An 18,152-nucleotide genomic window follows, 5' to 3' on the forward strand; every position below is an offset into this window, starting at 1 on the left:
TCTCTCGTTACGCAACCTCTCGAGATGATGCACACTGCACCCGTACACGCGCGACGCCTTCATTTTCTCCCGAAACAAGGCATTGCGAAAATTCGCGTGGTCGAGGAGGAAAGAGCGAAATAAAGGACGGATAATGATCGTAAGGGGTAGGAGGGAGGCACACGGGATGCATTACGAGGCTCCCGCGAAACACCCCATTATAATATACATTCCACTTTCCGTTTGTCGCTGAGGATGAAAAGAGAGAGAGAGAGAGAGTCCCACATGGGCACTTGCTTTCTTTGCGTTGGCTCGTATACGTGATTTTTGCCTGTTTATGCCGAGCGTCTAATGAGAAACGACGTATGTACGTGGACGTGCATTTTGAAGCACTGGGGGTATACGCATATAGGGTCGTTTCGTCTATTTATGCGCAGGAGCTGTTAGTTTTGGTTGTAATGGCAGGGAGTCACGGTAAAAGGACACAACTAGATAGCTCACACGTACTTGGCGATATTTTTTTTTTTCACTAGAGTTTTTGAACGGACAGTCATTTACCTTGTGGTTTTTCATTGAATTTTCAATCGAATGAATTAGGAGTACGTTTTTGAACAGTAGCTGATGAAGCAAAGTATATAGAGTATTGGTCCAAGAGAACTCATTATGTTTTTATGTAGGAAATCGATGGTTAAAGTATTGACCCAATATACATTAAAAAAAGAACAAAAATAAAAAATTTCATCGGTTTGTCGATTATATCAACTGTAACACAACTCGCGAATATTGTCTATTAATTTAATAAAGATTTGGTGAAAATATACCTAATAGCGTACAATTAAACTTACCAAGCGTCCAATTATATTTTCTTCACCAAAGGGTGGAAGAAGTTTTTTTGCACAGCTCGATATAATAACAGTTGATGAACAAGGACCAAACTACACCAATAACGTAATTATTTACCGATAATCATGAAAGTTTCTGCAAGTCTGCGTGACTCTAACGGGCACGTACGAAAGGTTTGCAGTAAAAATTCGTGCTTAGGTATGTAATTTCGGATCGATCTAAAACATCCTAGTATTGATTCAGTGAGTAACCCAATATTTTATAGTTATTCTCAAGGTCTTATGTAGAAATAAAGCTTCAACTCTAGGGTTCGGAATAAAAAATTTTAGGACCTAAACTTTCAATATTCATAAATCACTAAGTACTTCAGGGGTACAATTTCCTGCGTAGAAATCATTTGGCTGGTTGGTTCCCTACATTCGTTCTGGGAAAAAAATGATTGGTAATGGTAAGAAATACCGTTCAAAAACACATACTTTTATACAAAAAAAACCAAATACCCCGTAAATATAAGCCATCAGGTGATCTCTCGACAACCAAATACTTATTTCACAACTCAGCGTATGCAATTTACCAAGTAAAGAAAAGAAAAAATTCACCATCCACTTCCAAACACACTTTTGAACGATCCTTGCTTTGCACGCTTGAACCAACCAGATTTTAATTGAAACACACGGGTAAACGGGATCCCAGAAACTCCCTCGAAACACGCAGCCATTATTTTTGCCTGGAAATCCTCAAGAATGAATCGAAGTAAAATAACAAACGAGGAGCCGTATAACAATGCACACCGAAAGCCTGGCCATGCAGTGGTTCGTACAATATTTCCATAACGCGCTCGTGTACGACACGGCCCTCCAATTTTCTGGATCCGCTCGAGCCGTCACTTTGCGCGTGTAATAATATACCTTTCCGCACCCACGCACTCACGTCAACTTCGTTAGCAAAAGTACCACTGTATAATTGCACGGACGCATTGCGACACGTTTCACGCACCGAATCCTCACACATATATATATATGCATGACATTTGCGTGTCTTGTACACCGACTGCGATTAAATCTTCAGTACAACTTACTCGCGAAACCGTACAATCGCAGCCATGTTTGTCCAAGATCAAGCATAGGGTATACACAGCCAGGTGTTACGCGTACGTAGGCTCGCATTGCATTATGTAACCACTCATACGGTTGGTCCCCAAGGAAAAAAGAGGGAGGGAGGACCGGAGTGGTTGGTATACATGCACAGTAGCCGAGGGTGCACGTTGCAGGAAGGAAGGAAGGAAATGAGCGACGGTAGGGAACCAGTGCACACGGAGGGTTCGATACGTCATATTATGCGCCAACGAACGGAGGGAGAAAGGTGCCACAGGGAGAGAGGGACGAAAGTGCGTATAGGTAGTATATACCTGTTTGGGGTTTTTTTTTTTTTCTGAGCATAATGACGTGGTAATGGCAGCAGTGGTTGGATGTTGGGAGGGAGAGGTGACGGCTGTTGTTCTGCATGCCTCTTTTTTTTCGAGGAGAGACGTCAAACGTGCGCATGTGAGAGGAGTTTGACGCGATCCCTCGAACACGCGTCGTTTTGATGGAGGCTTCCGTCGCCCGTGTAATTGCGATGGATTTGTGTGCACTTTTGTTTTTTTGTTTTTTTGTTTTTGTTTTTGGTGGGTGACGACGAAATGGATGCCCGATACTTGTGTTTTGCAATGAGAAAAAGGGATACGGGTATATGGAATTCGATCGATTGATTCTATCGGAAGGGGTTGAATGGAGGGGGTGGGGTCGATTACGCGTGCTTCTTCCTGGGAATTTGAGCTTTTGACTTGGGATCTTGAGACTGTTTGCTTTTATTTTCCATTGGTGAATGGAGTAGAGGAAGAGTTTTGCGTTGGAATTTTTGGGATTTAGCTTACATTTTTTTTTTTACTCAATGGTTGAGAGTCCTTTTTGTCTAGTGTACGGAGGAATTTGGTGAATGGAAATCGATATGGTCCATTGACGGGCGTTCGCGGGATGTCTGGTGAATGTATGGCTCGTGTATGCGAGGAGTTCTTTTCTTACGCCAGTCATGGGAACTAATCGTCGTTGGACAGTTTGTGGTTTGATGGGAATTTTATCGGATCTCTGAAAATGACTACAATCAACAAGTGGAAAAGGATTTCTCTACTTCCGACTTTTTTTTACTTTTGTTTTTACTAAGTCCAGTCTGTATCAAATATTTTCGCATTCATCACTATTTTTGAGATACATACCTTACCGAATAAACTAATACTAGCTGGTTTCTACAATTTTTGAGTTATCGTTCATGTTAAATTAAGTTCATATTTGTAAGGTTAATCGAATCACTATTAGTTCACAATATTTTTTTTTTAGTCTTTAATGTTGGGTAGTACAATTAGTGTGAGTAAGTTATGTACCTCTAGAATAATATAAACAATAACTGGTTTTTTAAATAACTTTTAATTATTATCAGTCAATGTTTGAATCCATTATTGTATAGGGAAAATAATAACAAACATTAAAAGAACAAAGAAATAATGTACAAAATAGTGAAGTTACAATTTTATATTGTAAAATAAGTAATCTTGGTGACCACCGACAAATTATTTAAATAATTTTTTTAAAGAGTACATATGTAGATGTTTTGTAATACATTGATAAACAATTTTATCACAAGAATTATGTTCACATAATTCATACAATACATTATATATGTACTTAAGTTCTAAAATAAAAATTGCTTCAGCTGACTGGATATCTAGGACTGGTCTGAAGAAAACAAATAAAATCCAGTAAAAATGGGTAAAAAAAGCTGCTCAATAGAGATTGCTGTTGATTCAAAAATCGTGTAATTATATCAGTTAATTTTGTCCCAAAAAAAGTTAAGAATGTTTTTATTACTGCATTGAGACATAAAAAGTGTAGAAAATTGTTTGAATATTAGGACATCTCTGCAACCATAATTTGTATAGTCCTGAAATTTATACGTATTCATTGCAGAAATATCTCTTACGTATGAAATTAATATTTCTATAGACGTATCGATGTTTTGTACGAAAGCTCCTATCGCTAGTTTTTAAAATAAATTGCCGATCCTTACGAGAAGATAAGGGATTAATAAAAAAAAAAAAAAAAAAACCTTTCAAGTAGAGATTGAGTTTTATTCTTTACTTAATTTAAACACACCTGAGGAATTCCGTCCGTACAAACGACTTATTTCACGACTCAGACTCCCGGAGCCAGTGAGAACGAGACACTCCAAGGCACTCGGCACGCAACCGAAGATACACTCACGCGCAGACTAGCTACCCTCGAGAAACTCATCTCACGAGTCGAGTGGCCCGAAAGACAAGAAGGGAGACATCAGTCGCGCGTTTTCCACGCGAACTTTTTCTCCATCTCTTGCCTTTTTTTCCCCTTTTATTGCTTGCTAGCCCGAGGCTAGTGCAAAAAGCAACAGGCCTCCGTTAACAAACTTGGGGAAAAGAAATCTGCGGCACTTCTGGGTCCGACGTCGTCGTCTAGTGGCGGCTCAACTACTCGCGTCTAGTGTCCTAGATGCGAGAATGCCACTTACAAGGGACTGGCTCTGTCGTCCGAGATGCGAGTCTGTTTTCTGAAAACGTGAGCGCTCGAAACGCTACTGGCGGCCTTTGTGTGTTTTGCGAATTTTTTAATGGTAGCTTGGGAAATTCACAATTATTGTGATTCTTTCGAACTAAGATTAAAGCTAGTTTACATAACTCCAAGTTCGTGTACCATTTGAAATTGTCGATACGTGCCGTTTTGAGGTACAACTGTTTTATGATAGGATTATTGATAGAGCAAAAAGTGTGTTAAAAAAAAAAAAAAAAATACTGCTTAAATTACTAATCACGTAAAAAAAAGATAACTAGTATTGTATACTTAATTTGCATGAAATATTAGATACAAGTTAACAGTTGAAGTATCTTTTGTCTGAGATGTTATTAATAAAAGTGATGTGTGAAAATTGATCGTTTTTCAACAGTCAAATGTTAAGTGCAAAAATATGAGAGTAATTCGACATTAATATTTTTCTCTTACAAGAAGATTGTAAGGATTTTTGATCAGCTATTTAAATAAATTTTTGGAATATGTTTCTAAAGAAGAATTAAAATACAAAAGGATATCTAAGTGACACTCAAGAGTTGAAATACGCCTGGTACATTTTTTAGCTACATAAAACGTTAACATTCCCATAACAGGCGTAAATAAAACTGAAGGATCGAGTACTCTACAGTGATATAGTGTAGCTAAATTTCAGTACTCTATAGCTTCTTTCATGTTTTCCCTAATTCATGACTGTTTAAATATTCTTGAAGGAAATAGTTGTTTAGCATTAAAAAGCTTTGGAGCTTTCAAAAGATGAAATCTGTTATTTTTATTTAAATTTGGAAGATGACATTTCTCGTTCGTGCTCAATTGAAAAATATTGGGGATATTGATTATACGTGTCTTGAATTTTCATTTATTTCATGACAAAATTATGTAAAAACTTTTGCAGAACGCCCCTTTGATACACTTCTTGATACATTTTTTTCATTACAATTGATACACTGCTTACGTAGCAATAACAAAAAAACTCACCCACCCACGATTCCAATAATCGATTAAAACTCATACACGGCAATGATGGAGCCATCCTCGGGTGACAGAGCCAAACTCATTCGAAGAATCAATCATTATCGCGTTACATTAGTTTAACTAAAACCGTTAATTCGGCGATCAGAAAATTAATATTGTCAATTTAATACTCCAAGAACATCCCTCTTTCTTTCCCCGTAAACGTCTAAAGTTCTACTCCATCCACGGTATTAACGATCTACTTTCCCTCCAATCCGACTCTGGCAATTCATCAAGAGGTATTCTACTCTGTCGTCGAGATCCTTGAAAGCTGCTCGACAATTTATTCCTCGACCCGTGCCCTCTATCTCTCTCTCCTATACTCGGCTTTCGAATAGATCAGCAATTTTCCATATTCATCTGCCCACGGGTAATAAAAGAAAGGCATGGAAACACGACCATTTGCGTCGAGATACTCATTTTCTTGGTGATAACGAGGTGAATTGATAATTTTTGGTCGATCAGACAATTTTCAATAATTAAGATTTAGAGAACGGGACTTATGTTTTCCATGATAATGTGTAATGGTAACCAACGCAAATAAACCTTGCAATGATTGTTTTTCCGTTTATCATTTGTTTTCCTATTTTCGATGAAGGATGAACGATGATATGTTTCCTCGCAACCCCCATGGAGAACACAGTCAAAAAATTCACGCAAAGTATAAAACAAATCTAAACCTTCGATGGTGGGCATACAACACGTGCGCGCTAGGAATAACTGCATTTGAAAAATTTCCATGCACACGTATACACAAACGAGACCCAAAGAAAAAAAAACCCAAAAAAATCAATCCCTCGAAAAGCATCGTAAGCTCTCGGGAACACAACAGAGCGAAGGCTCCCGGGCGTCGGCCGAGTTCAACGCGACGGCGGCATGAATATTAATAAGCGCCGATATTGGCGAGGCCCGCGGGGCGTGGTGCTCTTGGCCGTCGCGCTGCTCTTGCGCTCTTCCTCTTTCGGCTCTTGTTCGTTAATTCGAAGGTTCCCGAGGAAAATAGCGGAGCCGTGCGATATTCGGTTTTCATACTTCCAAGTTATCTATTCGCCATCCGAATGGGCGGAGGGACAGAAAAAGGCCCTCAAGCCCATTCATCGAACTAATGACTCAGCTCGTATTCCGTACGTGTGTATATACGGTTGCTCCACACTTTGCGTCTACTCCAGTATGATTTGATTTTCCCTACGAGAAAATTTGGTTTCAAGATGTATCGTGAATGAAGTGGTCGATAGAGGCAAAGTTTTTTTTTTCTTGGGGCGAAAATTTCTCGTCTCTGTATGTTTGATTAGGCATTTACTTTTTCGATGTAGGGGCTCATTTTTTATTTGGAAGCTGTAGCCTTTAGTCTTATCCCCGAACAATTCCATGGACAGTTTTGGTCTTGAAAAAAAGCTAAGAGTATCAATCATCATCGTGGTCTCGATAGCATTTAGATTTTGTCATATGAACGTATTAAATACAACCAGTACACGTGCATGGAAATCGTTGAGCGTTGTGTACGTAAAAATAAGCTTAGTATGTATATAAACTGTATGAGTTGGATTGAAACATGTACAAGTCAAAACATTTGTACTTCATTATGGATAGTTTTCTTTTTAATTTTAGGTGATATTTAATAAAAAAAGTAGCTATTAGAAAATAAGTCTTTTGTAAAAAATATTGGTTTGCACATGCTTTAGTTGCTTTTGTTATAAGGATTACACCGAATTTATGTTGTGTTTCCGGTGGATTCAGTTTTATTGTGTGTTTTTAGAAGTAAATTTAAATAGTTCAGTAAACATAACAATTTTTTGAGTGATGTTTGTGATAAACGATGTAATCCTCTGAGATTAACGACAATGACAATGCAAAACAAAACAATGTTGATTTGTTGACGATAGATGGACGATTTGCAGAGGGGATCAAATGACAAATAATCATATAATTCTACTTGTACTGTTGTCTTGAGACTTATATAATTTCTCACTTTGAGACTGGATTCTAATTTCAAAGAAGACTAAACGTAAATGAACCTCTAATTGTAACAATATAATATACATCCAACCGCTTACCTCAAATAAATCTGAGCTATTTCTTTTGCAAAAAAAAAAAAAAAAAAAAAAAAAAAAAAAAAAAAAAAAAAAAAAAAAACATTACACATTTGCGTGCAACGTGCAAATTATTGAAAGAGCCCTTTTCCGTGCTCTTCTAATCTTTCACCATCCCTCAACAAAACACGAGTGGCACGCCCGTTTTTACACTCATTTTTTCAAAAAAATAACGAAAAATGCCTGGACAAAGAAAAAAGGAAAAAAAAGAAAAAAAACAAAACAACACGAGCTACGACACGGATCTCGTAATGAAAAAACTCAGAATCAGACAACATAGGTAGACAAAGATCATACGCCTGTATTCATCGAAGGACATCCAAGCTGGAACGTATTGTAATTCGCCTACTGGTGGAGAGTAGCGCATTAAAAATACCACCCACCCTTTCCCCCACTTGTGTCTCTCTAACGCTCCCTCTCTGGCTCCACGGACACCCGTACCCACAACCCGAGACTCATCACCAACTTCTTAACGCTCCTCCCGCTCCTGTTCTCCCTCACCTACACCTACTGCAGCGTCGGATCAGCAGATACACCTCGAGGGATCGTCAGTCTGGCTTTTCAATTTTTCTCCCCGTCGCGGGGGCCACCTCCCCCTCCCTCCAATCCACTCCCACCGACAATCTCCCACTCTCTGTTTGACTTTCTCATCTCGCCGATGCGCTAAAAGTGCAGGAAAAAAAAAAGAATAAAAAAAAAAAACTCGTAGAAGAGTACACCGGCCTACAAATACAGTCCTGCGCGCGCGTTCGGAGAGCCTTAGGACGCGAGAAGGCCGCGTTGAAAAAAAAGGAAAGTACGAATAGCCGCTGCAGCCCCCACGGAGAGTGGGTTAGTACAATCCGGGCACGTTGCACCGGGAGGGGTTGCACTCCAATACACGCTCGCGTGCAGCCACGTATAGAGAGCCACGCCCTGCATTGCCAACCCGCCAATCCCGACCGGCTGCACCGCAACCACCCCTCGGTGCATTTTATGTATTACACCATTTTTCCTCTCTCTCTCTCTCTCTCTCTCTCTGCCCTTACAAAGCAGGGGGAGTTGTCAGCGACCCCCCACACACCCCGCGTGAAAAACGTCACAGGCATGCAAGTCTTCTTCGTGCTGGGAATCGGTTCAACAGGACTCGGGGGGGCTCCTCGGACCGGCGCGTGCGATGTAACTGCACTCATATGCGCGTGGTGGGCTATCGTCGGCGTGCCAAGGAGTGCTGCGTTTTAAGTGTGCGTATAATGCGCGGAGACACGTCGGTGGGAGGTGCATACGGTTGACAGTCCATAGGTATGCAGATTCGCGGGCTCTGGCGTTGATCAAAAGAAAGATCGAGAGGGCTCCTCCCCTGCCCGCTTTGTATACGTACATGTTACAAATCGTCATTTGGGTATGCATCGCATGCAAATGAGTATACGTGCATCGAGGATTAGGGATGATCCTTGCGAGTGTACGTTGTAACGATCTTTTTATAATATTCTCGTCGTTATTTTTGCATCGGTGACTTTTGTTATCAAGTACGTAGTGGCGGGTTGCTGGTTTGGGAAGCAGACGGTATTTCGTGTCTGAGGGTGTACGTAGGGATTTGGAATTGGTAGCCGTGAATAGCGCAAGGATGCCTTTGCAAAGGAATATTCATACGTTGCTCGTTAGTAAGGAGAAAAGAAAAAGAAGCCTTAGGAGATATACCTTTATTAGATGTCTGCAAAGTCTGTTCTTGGACGTTGGTTCATTTTTGCTCTTGGATGGACCCCATACGGTTGGGTTTTTTGGACTATGGGTTGGTTTTTGATGTATAATAGAGGATGCAAATTCATGCTTAACAATCAATATTTAATATTGCTTAACCTTCATACTTTCATTGTTGTGGCCATTTGTCTCACGTAATAAATAAACTAGATCTTTCATTTCATGTAACGACACTTACTTACACTTTTTATCTTTGAGAATAAATGCCAAGAAAAAAAAGTCCGGTGGGAAGCAAATAATACATGCTGTAGTGTTGATACAGCTGTGGAGACGATATGGAACCCAGAAATAAACTTTATTTGTTTTAATTCACACCGAATGACGTACACTCTCGAATGCCATTTTATCAGTAATGTGAAACACTGTTTCAAAATAAGATTAAAAATAGATAAAATGGCACTCAAAGCGTAAGTTTTTGCTCGCAACGATCGTTTGAAATTACCAACCAAAAAATGCCACAGAACATTGTTAACCACATTCAATTGTCACGGATCATATTGTAGTGGTCGTAAATGGCACACAGCCTGAGGTCACCCATTTGTCCAACAAATAGTTTACATCGAGCTCAGCCGATTCCCTTACACGGAAAGTTGGAAAGTGACAACATCGACCTACAAGTACACGTGCGTCTCCATCTGTTGATTAATTAAACAAAAATAACTTCGAAAATCATGGAGTTATCAAGATAAAACTCACCATTCCATCAACAAATGTACGCAAGAAATAAAATTGCAACGAGTTCGGAAGCTACTCGTTCGAGAAAACATCAGCCATCCCCTGCAAGAGTCCCGATAAAATCAAACAGTCGGGGGGGGGATAACCCGCGTATTTTCCATACTCCCCACATGCACGGGCGTAAGGAATCAAAGAGAGGGAGAGATAAGCGAGTTTATCCAAAAGGGTCGGCATCGAGTTCCCTCGACCCATCCAGCACCCACCATCCACCGCTCGCGTATGGCACCTATAAACGCTCACATGTGTGTGTCAATAAAAAAACTTAGTTCCCTCCTTGCCGATGATTTGTCGCTCCCTCTCCATCAAGCCATCCATCTTCGATCGCACACGATTCCTTGGAAAGCCGACGACAGCGGCAATAAGTCTGCCCGGCAAGTTCGCTCCCAGACTTCTGGGAGACTGGAATCGTCTCCCCACCCTAGCCGCCTTTTTAAATTAGAAGCTTACCCTCTTGAGGGAGGTAAAAAAAATGAGGGCTGTCGAGGAAAAAAAAAAAAAAAAATTGCCGTTCGCTGAAAATTGGTAATAAATTCGATAGCGAATCATGTACCCGTGGACCGGTGGTACATCACGTAACGACGTTGGATAAAAACGCCGCAATTTCGTTACTCCTCTTCTACCGCTTTTTCCACGTTGGCGGCGAAGGTGCGCTGTACGAGCCGTCTACTTTATTTCGCTTCTCGTCCAGGTAGATGCGTTTCAAAACGCTCGGGGACGTCGAGGAAATTACCGAAGAGTGAGCCAAATGAAAAGTCATACCTGATATGGCAACGAGTCTCTACTGTATACGCCTTGGCTTCGCTTGATTCGATTTAACCGAGTAGGTAGCCGGCTAGCTACCTTTTTTCCATGAATTCGATTTTCATGACACCCTTTGTTGAGGTTTATTTTTCTTCTTCTTTGGTAGTTCAAAGTAAAAAAACTGGTACTGCAGTTGTGTATGGGAGAAAATTTTTTTTTTTTATCAGCATGACTTTAATGTTCACAGGTCATCGAAAATGTTACTTAAATGTGAGCAATAGTTGTGAATTTTAACAGTCCGCCACGTATGCGTACAAATACTATAGTATTGTGCAATGATCAACAGAAACACTTAAGAGTCTTTTTTTTTCTTTCTGTTTTCAGAAGTTGTAAAAAAAAATTGGGTTGGTTACTGGATTGTTTTTTAAACATAGAATTTCACTAATCATAAGTAAGAATGTGGAAATTACCTAATTACATTTTTGTAGTCGAGAATTTTCATGTATGATACTTAGATGTTAGTTTTTTTTTGGAGTCGCTCAATAATTTACCTAATAATGAAAATCATGGATACATCTAATAGACAGCATGTAGCCCTTGAAAAAATTAGTAATTTTTAAAACCAAAAGTTATTCATGATCTCTAAAGAGGCTGCCCTTAACTGGTGGTGCTGACTTAACCAGCTGCGCATAATAATTACTGGGACAACTATGTGAGAAAGACTTTCCAGCCATCGGAATTTTTGTGACTCGTATGTGTCTATTATCTGGTTGCAAGAAAATTTTTGTTTGAATATTTGTAGAAAACTTATAGTAAAACATATTGTGACAGTCCAATCAATCGCCACCACGTGAACAATAAATGAGATTAGGTACTGTCAAATCAGTGATGAACTCACAGACGTTGATCTAATGTGAGATGGCTTGAAAAACAAGGTCAGGTTAAGCAAAGAAAGCTCAATTATACTACTAAAAATATTAATTTGTAATTTGTTTTTTTTTTTAATTAAATAGGAGCCAATTTCATGGATTACATTTGGAGTACGCAGTAATTCACGTAAGAATGGTATTTAAAAGTTTTAATAATTCGAAGCTAAATAATTTTTTGTATGAACCAAGGCAAGTATTAAGAATATCACATAGGGCAATAGATAGTTAAAATTTTAGTATTTTTAATTTAAAGTAAATGTTAACTTCCCATGAGATTTAGGATGATCTGAGTATGTAATATTGTATAACTTTTCTAATTGATATCATGATCTCGTATTTAGCATTGATATCATTATCAGTTTTGTGTAAATGAATAATTTCTGACATACGTTTAATTTACTAGGATATTAACGCCATTTGCATTTTTGCAAATTAAATACTGCTGATATTTAATTACAGATATTCGTTCTCAATTGTTAGCTGTAGCCATAGTCACCTTACAAAATATTTATTTTTGATAACTAACGATTGCTCTTACATTTTTACTATAACCAATTGGGTTCTAACAGATTGAAAGTGATTTAAACCTTGAGTTTGAGAATTTCAAGTATTCACTTAATCAAAAATTAGACGAGACTTGGATTGATTTCAAGATAACCGAAACAGTTGAAATTGCATGTCTTCATCCTTAAAATACGTCCCCGAAATTCTATCGTTTGCTTCTGACGGATAAGCACGATATACTATTATCATCACATAATATATTGAAAATTTCTGTAATGAAAGTACACGCAGTAATCCTTCAAATTATCAAAATGACAAACATCAAGGAAATGGAAAAAAACCCATCTCTTCTACTTATTACGGTGCATATTGATCTCCTTCCAAATAAACATAATTACATTTTCTGCGTCACCCACTTTGCCTCAGTGACAATCACCCGACAAACCACTCGCTCCCTAACTACCAAAAAATTAACAAACAACCACCAACGGTCGCAGATGTTATCTTTATAAAAAAAAGGAAAAAAAACAACGACCAGCCATTCTTGGTGTCTGGCGACCTATAGAAAAAAAAGCATTCGCGTCCCCTTATTCCACACTCACACATATGTACGCAATATATCCATACCACAATTTCAAGTCATTTATCACGTCTCATAATCGCTCTCTAATGGCCCGATGTTGGCACCCGATAGCACCGAATTCTGCCTGCGGGCACCTCATTTTAGGCACTACCAGAAGTAAAAGAGAAAAAAAAGGGGACAAAATGAAACCCGGCGACAAAACCATTCGCTCGCTCGTCCACCATACCTCGTCCTCTGCTCCTTTATTATGTATTTTTTTCTTTTTTTCCCTTTATTTCAAAGCGCGCACCAATGAAAGTGACTCACGCACAATACGAGCGAGTCGTGTGCCACATAGTTATTGTACGTATATACATGGACGCGAACAAAACAAGCGTTTATTGGGGTGGGCCGAGGGAGAGGGCGAGCGCGTGGCAACGACGCTGTGCGGCCGGACGAGTGACGCAATTATGCGTTTAAACGCCAACTAACGAGCCAACTCCCCCCCCCTGGGTGTAATGTACTTCTGCTGAAGTTAGAAAATGGCCGTGCATGCCCCGTTAGTTGCGAGCCATTGTACCGTGCCTTCTCTCCTCTTCCCTTTATCCTCGGCTCGAGAGGGATGGAAGACAAAGTCTCCTGATGATGGAAGTCTCTCGTTCGCCAGTTAGCAGGGGAGTCGAGTTTCTCAGCCAACTATAAGTCTTTTTTTTTTTTTCAAGCGTCTTATCATTTTAATTGATCCCCCACCTCACTTTGTGTCTGTTTCGCTTCGGACGTTATTTATGTCAAAGGACTTTTGATTGGGAGGGGATTTTTTTTCTTTCGTTTTTTTCACTCGGCGATCAAAGCGCCCGAGATGATTGGATCTTCGATGTGAGAAAAATTGTGCCGAGGGTTTCTTTTTTTTTTCACCCGTAAAGCGAGTGAGTTGGAATTAACATTTATTGAGTCGAAGAATGGGCTTTAATTTGCGCGATGATTGGTTTATTTCTTCGATTCGGGGAATAGGGAATTTTTTCATTTAATTACAACTAGCTTCGGGCTGCGATTGCTTCGAGTGAGGTGTACTTTTATTGTTGTTGGAAGGACTTTGGGTATGGCTTTTTAATAATTGCTATTCTAGGAGCTCCGTGGGACAAAGCACAGAAAAACGATTGGAAAACCAATAACTTGTATGGTTTTTATGGTTTTGGTTTACAAAAAACTGAGGAATTATTGACTACGGGAGTTTATTCCAGTTTTTCATAGCAACAAATATAACATTGTTTAAACAAAAATAATTTTTTTTTAAACTTATTACCAAATGAAAAAACATCGCTATAAATCCTATTTTTGTGAAAGTCGTACACATGAAGAAGTTTCTTTTAGGACAAATCTGTGCAATGCATTTTAAATCTTTTTTGTACAAATGATTTTTACATCAAAGTATTAAGTATATACAGAAAAATGATTTTTTCATGTGATTGCAAACTGACGCCGACATTGGTGCATCGAGGTTATTAACATTCCATTAAATAACATCGTGTTTCGAATTGAAGATAAAAAAAATTCCACATTAGTACTGACTAGTATAGCCTTTTTAGAATACTGATGTTGGTAGCTTGACTCTTACCCTCGAAGTCTGTGTACGGAGACCGTACATGAGGGAGATACGCCGCTGACCAAAATATATCTCGTCTTCAGGTCGTTCCCCGGATAACCAACCGCTCATCGTTAGTCGGGAAAGTGGGACTGGAAAATACCTTCTCTGTATAGGTATAATGCCGTTGGAACGACCACTAAAAAGTTGGCAGTTGTGGCTGCCCGTACTCTTCAGGGCTGTCTTCCCTGGCTTACAATTGTAGTAATAAAATTCTCTGACAGCACCAGGACAGATTGTGGTACGGCCACATAACTCTGAAGTGTTGGAGCAGGATGTGCTCTGGCTTGACACGTCTCCTGATATTCCACCGGAGACGTTATCGGTTAAATTTCTTATTGATGGCACTCGTCAGTCCTAGAGGTTCAGGGTGGTAGTAGACTTAGATCACTTGCCCATTGAAGAAGAGCGTCATCGGTAACCGGTGTACCCAGCTGCACGACTATCATCAACATTCTTGATGCAGCTCAATGAGTTGTAAGTAGACGACTGCAGAAATTTCTGCGACGCTCCGGCCTATTGTAACCACACTTATTTGATTCTGTTGCACGTAGCTTCGATTTTATGTCAACGCTACCTAGCGGATCCTACTAAACTAAAGTTAAAAGCTGGCAAATTTTTGCAATACTTTGAGCTTATTTATTGCTATTGGTATTTAAATTTTTAAGATAAAAATCATACTAAAACCATCTAGGAAGTGTCAAGAATCGGTATGCAAAATTTCAGCAAAATCGGTTCAGTAGTTTTCGCGGTTAGCGATTACAACGGTTTTAGCGACTTTGCTTTATTAGTAAGATAATAAATAAATAATAAATTTCCTTCCCAAAGATACAAAAATTATGTTCTAATGTTTTCCTAGATAGTAATTCAAAAGGAAGATTTTTTTTTCTAAAATCAACATTTGCACCGAGCATTTTGTTCTGAAACGTCAACAATAAAATGGTTAAATACTTTATAAAACGATTTTTAAGGCGAGTAACAAAGGTAAAAAAAAAAATTCAGCCTCGATCAGACACTCCGCGTTTTTCACGACCACGTTAATGCACCCCATCTTCCGCCACACGGTGGAAATCATAACCCGCTGAAATTGCAGCCGAGGAGAGAGTCCTCCCTCCCCAAATTCCCAATGTCGTCTGTTTTGTCAGCTCCACGGTCTGGCAGCCTAGAAATAATTGACCGCTCAATTCCGAAGAAAAGGTCCATTTGCGGAATTGCTCAAATCGCCATCGGCAATTTCCCGAAGAGCCTCTTTCACTCCGGCGTACACGTACAGAAGAACCATAACACAGCCAGACGAGGGAAAGAGAGAGCTTTTTTCTCCTCCTCCTCCTCCTCCTCCCTTGCAATATCCTCCCCTAGGAGCCGTCAAAAGTCCGCGGGAACGAGAAGCCGGTCCTATTGTGGAAAAATCACGTGCAGTCCTCCTCTCGATTTTTCCACAGCCAGAGAGATGTTGGCGCTCTGCGAGCTCATACCAACTCCTATCTTTTATTTCGAGGTATGGGTGTGTGCACATGTGCGTATATGTATATACAAATGCGAGGGTCTGAATGCCTGTCAGGTCCAGAAGATGGCTTTTGTTGGCTTTGCTGCGCTCGGGAGTTGGAGATGGTACGGTAGTAGCCCCTAGGAAAATTGTCTCTTGGCCGCAGTGTGTCCGCGGGTGTATACACACGGGTATGAGAAAGAATGGGCAGGTCTCTCGGCTGATTTTTATTTTCTCGATGAGCTGCTCAGAGCTGGTTTCTAAGGGTAGATTATTCCGTCTGGGCGAGGGGTATCGTTCGTCCTGATGTTCCTATACTTGTCCTTGCGGGTTTTTGGTGGATTAGATGGATATAAAAACGATACTTTTGTAGGAGGGGTTTTTCCGAAGGGGTCATAGACGAATACAAGATTGTTCGTGTGCTGGGTTAGTGTGTGATTATTAAATAGGTTGGTGAAGAACTCGAATGAAAATAAACTTTTTTGAAAAAATTTTATTAACAATGAAAATTGCATCGCAAAGTGTTTGAAGAATTAGTCTTTATGCACCTGGTAAAATGCAAACATCGTGTTAGCATACAGAAATGGCAAAAATATCCTTGGAGCAGCAATAAGAATCAATACGAAGTAAACGAATAAATTTCAAAAATTGTCGCGTTTGTCCTGAACTGAAAGTAATGAAAATAAAACACAAACATATTTCAACAAAGGAAAGCAAAACATCTAGTTTTAATTATTATCAAGTGGCAAGAAAAAAAAAAAAAAAAAAAAAAAAAAGAAACACGGCTGGAGATGATAATTTATGCTTATAATTATAAGGACACTATGAGTTATCAATAAACGTCAGTCTTCGGTGTTTTATAGTTGATAATGACTTTTCATAAAAATGTTGTATAAAAGCTTTTGTGGTGCTACTTCCATACGATTATAACTTAATATTCAATCAACCATCTCTTGTTAACATTGAACTGAATTTTTTTGCGCGATTTATAAAAAAAATTCTAAATAAAAAAGAAAAAATAACGCCCAAGAGTGCCAGAGGAAAGACGACTAGGGAGCTTGGATACATTGTGCTATACGCACGAAAGCCCGGAGAGGCCGAGAAGAGGCTCCTGTGCACATACATTTGTAGGTACGCTGATATGAAACGGCCGATCCGAACAAAAGCTCGGAAGAGAGGAATCTTCTTCTGCTGAATAACATTCGGCACACGTACATCCATGAGATTTTTAATCACGTACATTCACCCTTTATGCACCTCGTAAAAAAGAAAGGATGCACATAGACACATCAGACGTATAATACGTACTCCGTCGATGTATAAACAAGTGAAGAGAAAAAAAAAAAAAAAGAAACAAAAAAAGAAAAGATTTTTCGAGTGATATCTTCGTTGCAAAAAGCTTTTTCGGACTCCGCCCTTCCTCTCCCTCTCTCTGTGACGTACGCACTCTCATATCTATGCAATGGCTCTAGTTTTAATGGCATATGGATGCGCGTGTATGTACTCTTGTGTACTTATATTTGTACATGCAGTCGCGTCTTTCTGTCTAATGGCAACATTGAGGGGTGGATGAATGCAGGGAAAAAAATATGTATAAAAGAGAACCATACCTACTCGGGTTCCGGGTCCTCTGTAGTGTGAGAGCTTGCATTATACGGGAGAAAAAAAAATTGTAAATAATAAATGCATACGTCTGACGTGTATGTGTGTATATACTTGGGCTTTTTGTGCGCACAAAGGAGCGCTCATGTCTCCCGCGCTCGAATATTTCAATAATGGATTTATGCGCATATGCTTAGGGTAGGTATATCGAGTGCCGGGCGGGCGCCATTAATTTTTTTTCTTTTCGATCGAGCGAGTGTCGCTGTGGAAAATAATGCGACGGGAGTTATTGAATGAGAGAGGTTTCGGTGAAAAACGAGGTGTTTGCTTGATTTTTTCACCCTTTCGGGTTTTAGGATGCAAATGGGGTAGGGATTTTTTTTTGTTTCGCGCCATTTCTTGGAGTCGAAAAGTTTAATGTGTGCGACTTCTGGGATGCATTGTGTTTTTAAATTACGAAAAATAATGGCGTAGCATGGGGTTGCAAAGGGAAAGAAAAATGAGTGTTCTTACTTAAGCTAAAATATAGATTATTTGGACCATAAAAAACGTCAGTGTTCTTCTGTGCTCTTTTTTAAGTAAAAAAAAAAAAAAAAAAAAAAACCTTAATCTATTAACCTTTTTACAATTAAATACTTGGTATCACGAAAGTA

Source organism: Copidosoma floridanum, unplaced genomic scaffold, assembly GCF_036245765.1.
Source record: "Copidosoma floridanum isolate Cflo_tuat_1 unplaced genomic scaffold, Cflo_Japanese_pri ptg000006l, whole genome shotgun sequence".
Taxonomy (NCBI): Eukaryota; Metazoa; Arthropoda; class Insecta; order Hymenoptera; family Encyrtidae; genus Copidosoma; species Copidosoma floridanum.